This window comes from Ornithodoros turicata, unplaced genomic scaffold (genome assembly GCF_037126465.1).
Source record: "Ornithodoros turicata isolate Travis unplaced genomic scaffold, ASM3712646v1 ctg00001148.1, whole genome shotgun sequence".
Taxonomy (NCBI): domain Eukaryota; kingdom Metazoa; phylum Arthropoda; class Arachnida; order Ixodida; family Argasidae; genus Ornithodoros; species Ornithodoros turicata.
This window is the reverse complement of record NW_026999479.1, coordinates 126,354-133,443: the sequence shown is the minus strand read 5'-3', so window position 1 is coordinate 133,443 and position 7,090 is coordinate 126,354.

Here is a 7,090-nt window from a genome sequence, read left to right as displayed (position 1 = left end):
AGTAGTAAAGGGCCTGGTCCAGGCTACGGGGGTGAGAGTTAGAAACCTGGACCCCTGACCCCTGCCCTGAGCCCTGCGAGTATTTTTCCCCGCGCGGCGCGTGTGCGGAGGGTTGTCCGCGCGCTTATCATCGGGGGAGGGCTGCGCGTGCGCTCATCGTAGCGTATTCTTCAGCCTGGGCAGACTTCTTTGGCCATACGTGGGCCGACTTCACATATTAATTCCGATACAACAGGTGAGCGGTTTACATGCAGAGACATGCAAAGAAGGGTCATACACAAAAAGTACAAGTGAAAACATATTTATTAATGCCAATTGTAATGCCAATCAAGTTGCGATATATTTATTAAAGCCAATAGTGCTGGGAATTGTGCCAATTGTGATGCCGATCAGGTGAAGGAGAAAAACCCAGCCGAAAAACCTTCACCATCTGTAACAGGGCGGCGCTCGGGTGGAGGGCTGCTGTGGTGGGTGGAGCGCGACCGGAGGGCTGCGTGCGCGCTTACCCTTGAGTCTGGGCCGCCGACTTTCGTCATTTTTCAGCCTGAGTCGACTTGAATCGTAATTTTTCCAGCTACAACAGGTGTGCAGTAGGGTGTTTACATGCAAAGGATAGCCATACACAAAAAATATATTTATTAAAGTCATTAGGAATTATGACCCTGCGTGAATGGGAAAAATTTAGCCAAAAATCTGAAATAGAAGGAACACAATACACGTAACAAAGAATATACTTATTACAGGTATGATACATTAGCATTGAATAGGTATCACAAATCAAACACAATATTTTTATTAGTGGAAGTTTTCAATGAATCAGAAGTGATAGCGCATTTAGAATATTCTTAATGAATATGATTACAAACAAAATTACTAGTTGTATTATAAAAAGTCTGAGATGTTAGAATCTGATAGGTGTAAGCAATTTCGAGCACAATAGCTAAGTTTAATATTCCAACATGACACAACTTTTAATTCGAATCAACACATAGCATTAATATAGAATCAATCATAGGCATGTATGGAAATAATAGCTACACCATATCAAAACGAAAAAACGATCGCCACATTTAATCAAAGAAGATATTCTTGATCAATATGATTATAAACAAAATTATAAGTTGTATTATAAAAAGTCTAATATTCCTATAGGTGAGAACCATCAGTGCAGTAGCGGGAAGTTCTGATAGTTGTATGTAGGTAAATGTGAACAGCACATGGAAGACCATGGAAGACCATGGGACACGAACACAAGAGGAAATAAAATCTATACCACTACATTGATTAATCAAAACAACATAGTAATCTATCATTCAGAAAATCAGAAGAAGAAAAAATCAAACTCATCAGAAAATAGACATGTTAAAAATGAACTTCACCACATAGCACGCTCCTAGCCAACAACCAGATCTGATGATATCTACCCTGATTTGTTGAAGACAGCTGCCAATAGATGTATGGAAGACCACGAAACACGAACGACAAGAACGACACGAACACAATAGGAAATAAAATCTATACCACAACAAAGAAGATATTCCTAATCAAACAACAGAGTAACCTATCATTCAGAAAATCAGAAGAAAAAATCAAACTCATCAGAAAACAGACATGTTAAAAATGAACTTCACCACATAGCACGCTCCTAGCTAACAAACAGAACAAAGAACGACATGAACACAAGAGGAAATAAAATCTATACCAATACAAAGAGGATATTCCTAATCAAAACAACAGAGTAATCTATCATTCAGAAAATCAGAAGAAAAAATCAAACTCATCAGCAAATAGACATGTTAAAAAATGAACTTCACCGCTCCTCATTTTCCTATTCGTTCCCCAAACCATCAACTTTCTCACTCCCAAAAATAATTATGTGGAAGCTCTTTCGCCAATGTATTGGAAAGGAACAGGAGGAGGAGGAGGAGGTTGAGTCAACCTAAGAGAAGAAATGGCGACTGAAACAAGAAATTTATGAAGCGAAAGCTGATGCTATCAGGCGTGTGTTGTCACACGAACGTCTCCTTGCACTCAAACGACAGTCGGCGAAAAGTCAATTTGATCAAATCGATGGTTGGGGGAGCACTGCATGGTAATAAATCTAGTGTTCAACTCATTTTATTTTCAGTTTCATTTCTACCTCTGCGACAAAATGTCGGACATAAGACCGTTTCCTTTCATCCACCCGGTGCGAATTATTATATGTGGACCTTCCATGTCAGGAAAAACTTACCTAGTTCGTAACATCCTGAGAAACTTATCAGTATTCACTGTAGTCCCCTTACAAATATTTTATGTCAGTAAATATGATGCTAGCTGGCAGAATGAATTCACTAAAATTACATTTAGTAAAGAATTACCAAAGACATGGGATGTGAACATACCAACACTGATTATAGTTGACGATCTCATGACTGAAAATAATGTTATGCAGGATTTGGTTCATATCTATATGCGAGCATCACATCACAAGAATGCATCAATTATTTTTCTCTGTCAGTACTTATTCCATAACGATGTAAACTATCGCACCCTATCACACAATAGTACATATATAATATTATTCAATAATTTAAGGTCTCGAGCGCAACTTGAACTTCTAGGACGTCAAATCTATGGGAAATCGCAGTTACCATACTTCATGAATGCATTCGAACAGGCAACAGGGAAACCGTTTGGTTATCTAGTGATTGACCTACATCTACTTACACAGTCTGATAAAAGATTGCGAACAGCTATAACCAAGCTCGAGTCACAATTTGTTTTCATACCAAAATGAAAAGTCTACGTTATCATTTAACTTTCCTTAAAGTGCTTGCAACTTGTACTCCAAAAGAACGGGAAAACATTTTGAGGGAGGCTCCTCCACACAGCATTGAAGCTCTTTCCGAAGTTTGCAAGAATATGTTGAATGGTAATGTTAAACTTTCACCGAAACTATACAAAGATTTAAACAAATATAAAGCCACCATTCGCTACATCGCATATAAAACATTGCACAAATCGCCAAAAAAACTACAAAAGTTTCTATATCGCCAACGAGGAGGTTTGGCTCCATTACTCCCACTGTTACTAACAGGTTTGACCAGTATATTAGGTGGTGTAGCAGGGCGGGCTATAGCTAAAGTAGTCGGTGTTTGAAAATGGCAACAAAAATCGAGGTATTAAACCCAGTGGACACTCTTTTGGAATCTAATGAAAGTGAAGATGTAAAGGTAAAACGTATGCTAAGAGCTATGTACTATACCATAAAAAATCAATTGAAACCAACAATAGAATCAGATCCGCCGATAATAAAACCACTACAAATGACGGAAAGCATTAGTAGAAAATTCGATTATGATTCTCTACCAGATGAAATAAATATTAAAAAAGTAAGACGAATAGTGTCAACGCTACCAAGGAGTTTGTTATGGAATGAAAAAGAAGAAATCATTCATAACGGCAAAGCCATTCAAGGCTCCAGTATAATGGAATTGGTCTTGTACCTCTCCGGTCATAATCGAGTGAGGCACGCTTGGTTTGTAAAGGTGTCAAAACTTCTACCATCGCATAAAATCAGACAGAAGAGAAAATCAAAGAAGAAAATATTGTGGGAGACCTACAAGTCGCCGCAAAGAACAAAGTAGCTTTCATCTTCGGACGAAGAATATTTCTCAGAAGAAGAATGAGCTACAGGTCACCTGACGGTGGGCTCGGAGGGGTCAAACATTATCAAAAGGCACGGAAAATCACAAGGAAAGAATCACTACAAGAATTACAACGCGACGATGTCTATACTCTCGACAAAGATGCAAGACGAAGATTTAAGAGAAGGAAAGTCATCTCACTCCACCTGAATGATCTCCACCAAGCAGACCTCATTTCATTCATTCAATACAAGAAATATAATAAAGGTTTCTCCTGCATACTTCTTGTGATAGACTGTTTGTCGAGGCAAATCATGGCCACACCTCTCAGGAGCAAGCGAGGTGAAGATATGACGAAAGGATTTATGAAGCTATATCGAAATAGGGGCACAAAACCTCGACTAATCCATGTAGATCAGGGGCGTGAGTTCTTCAACAAACACGTGCAGGCTTGGTGTAAGCGTCATGGTATCCTAATGTATATAACTAGGACAGGACAAAAAGCATTTTTGGCCGAACGCGCGATCAGAACAATTAAAGGTCGCCTGTTCCGATATTTCCGTAGTAAAGGACATCACAAATATCTTAAAATTCTGCCAAAGATTATAGAAGATTATAACAATTCTTTCCATAGAACTATTAAAATGGCACCGAATGAAGTGAATGAAAGCAACGAAGTTGAACTCTTCAATAGACTAAACAGTAAAAAAGATGATGACATCACAATACTATTCAAAATTGGCCAGCAAGTGCGTGTTCTATTAAATCAATCAATCTTTGACAAGGGATACACGGGACACTGGTCTCACATAATCTATACAATTTCGAGGTATGAGAAAACAGATCCCCCTGTATTTTACATTGCAGGCCCAGATGGTGTAGAAGAAGAGGGCACATATTATGCAAACGAATTGCAGCGCGTTATCAAAGAGGCTGATGACCCATATCCAATTGAAAAAATTATATCCAGTAAGAAAATTGATGGAGTCACTCATTATAAAGTGAAGTGGGCTGGTTATGACGATTCATTTAATTCGTGGGTTCCAGTGTAAGATGTTGCCAGGTTCTGAGTTTTATATGCACCTCCTATCCAATGACTGTACTGAATTATATCCATCAAATACACTGGACAATTTTACACTTGCTTTGAATGCACCCCTACAGCTGAGTGGAAAGTATGAAGTTGGATTACAAGAACTATCCATTTGCAATCTATTCTATAATATACCACGGAGTGATGACAGTGTCATACAGATTGATTACAAAGACTTTGCAGAGGTTCGCGAGACTATCATTGTTAAAAGAACATTGGAAATGGCCCTTCTAGAGCTTTTTGAAGACTTGAACATTTCTTTCAATTATAATGATGGGAGATACGTATTCCATTAGCCGCATTCTATTCGCGCAATTAAATTTATAGATGAACACTTGCAAGAGGCTATTGGAGTGTCATCCATTCAAGGCAATACTATAATAGGTTCTAAGGTGCCTCGTCAGGACACATTCCTTCGAGAGGAAATCGCTTCGCAGCTATGCATACTAGAAGAAATTTCTATTCTTACTTCAACTGGCTTGATCGCATTCATTCCAGGTTGTTCTAGCAAGACCACATTAAATCGTTTTTTAGAACGCACAAAATTGAAGCAAGTGTAACATTCCGAGAGAATAGTTATAGATTGTCACAATCATTACACAGTCTCTTTGCTATTCCAGAACAACTCAAGAATCTCCTCAAATTAAATAATTTTAATATAAAATATGATACAGCCTACTACTATGGAGATCCATTTGAACGCGCATATGACTTGATTATAGAGAAAGAAGTACTTGTTACAAAAAGAATAACTATTCCACCAGATCATTATGAAACTCCAAAATTACTGCTACATACAATCAACAATCAATTAGAGGGCAACGCTCTACTCACATATAGTAATGACAGAAAGCTCTGCACTATCAACCCAATTGACGGTGTTGCCATTCATCTATCAGAATACCTCTCTAATATGTTGGGTTATGCACCAATTACAGCTTTTGTGAACAGTACAAGTCGAAACACGCACCTCAGGCTTACACCCTTATTCCATCATTTTATAGTTTATTGTGACATTATCGAATCATCGCATCTAGGTGCAAAGAAGTTTCCCATATTAAAATTAGTCCCATACTGATGCAAAGGAAGACAATATCGTTCATTATGTATTCCAAAACATACAATATTTTAAGCTATTGCATAATGAAATAACTTTCATTTCAATTAAGTTGTGTGACGACTCTGGTCGACCTCTCCACTTCAAAGGTCCAGGCAAAACAGCTTTAGCTCTACACTTTAGACATGTTTCTTAAAGAAATCTCAGAAATCCACTATGGGAATGGATTTGGTGGCCTTACGCCATACTCAGGACCAATGTTCCAAAGGGGTAGTGGATTCTTTAAATCATTGCACAAGTTTGCATTACCACTCCTCCGCCGAGCACAACCATATGTTGCTAAGACCGCAATGAATGCTGCAAAAAATCTCGCACGGAAATTATCAGATGGAAAACATTTGAAAGAAGCTATTAGAAACAGTGCATCTGAGCTTAAAGCACAAGTCTTAAAAGCTTTCGCCGGAGGCGGCAGACAGAGAAAAAGAAGAAGAAAAGATGTCTTTGACAAGCAACCCGATTGGAGTGAGGAATAAATATTTTGGTCAATGCAGCTGTCCATTGTTTGACTAGGAAAAAGAGTCGTCCAATGGTTGCAGTGGGGGCCAAGATATGGCAAAACGGAAATAAGGCAAGATAACTGATCGCGGCGGGTCGTTCGCGAGTTGGAACAAATATTTTCGTCAATGCAGCTGTCCATTGTTTGACTAGGAAAAAGGAGTCGTCCAATGCTTCGAGTGGGGGGGGCAAGATATGGCAAAACGGAAATAAGGCAAGATAACTGATCGCAGCGGGTCGTTCGCGACATGGAACAAATATTTTCGTCAATGCAGCTGTCCATTGTTTGGCTAGGAAAAAGGAGTCGTCCAATGCTTCGAGTGGGGGGGGGGCAAGATATGGCAAAACGGAAATAAGGCAAGATAACTGATCGCACCGGGTCGTTCGCGACATGGAACAAATATTTTCGTCAATGCAGCTGTCCATTGTTTGGCTAGGAAAAAGGAGTCGTCCAATGCTTCGAGTGGGGGGGGGGGGCAAGATATGGCAAAACGGAAATAAGGCAAGATAACTGATCGCGCCGGGTCGTTCGCGACATGGAACAAATATTTTCGTCAATGCAGCTGTCCATTGTTTGGCTAGGAAAAAGGAGTCGTCCAATGCTTGAGTGGGGGGGGGGGGGCAAGATATGGCAAAACGGAAATAAGGCAAGATAACTGATCGCACCGGGTCGTTCGCGACATGGAACAAATATTTTCGTCAATGCAGCTGTCCATTGTTTGGCTAGGAAAAAGGAGTCGTCCAATGCTTCGAGTG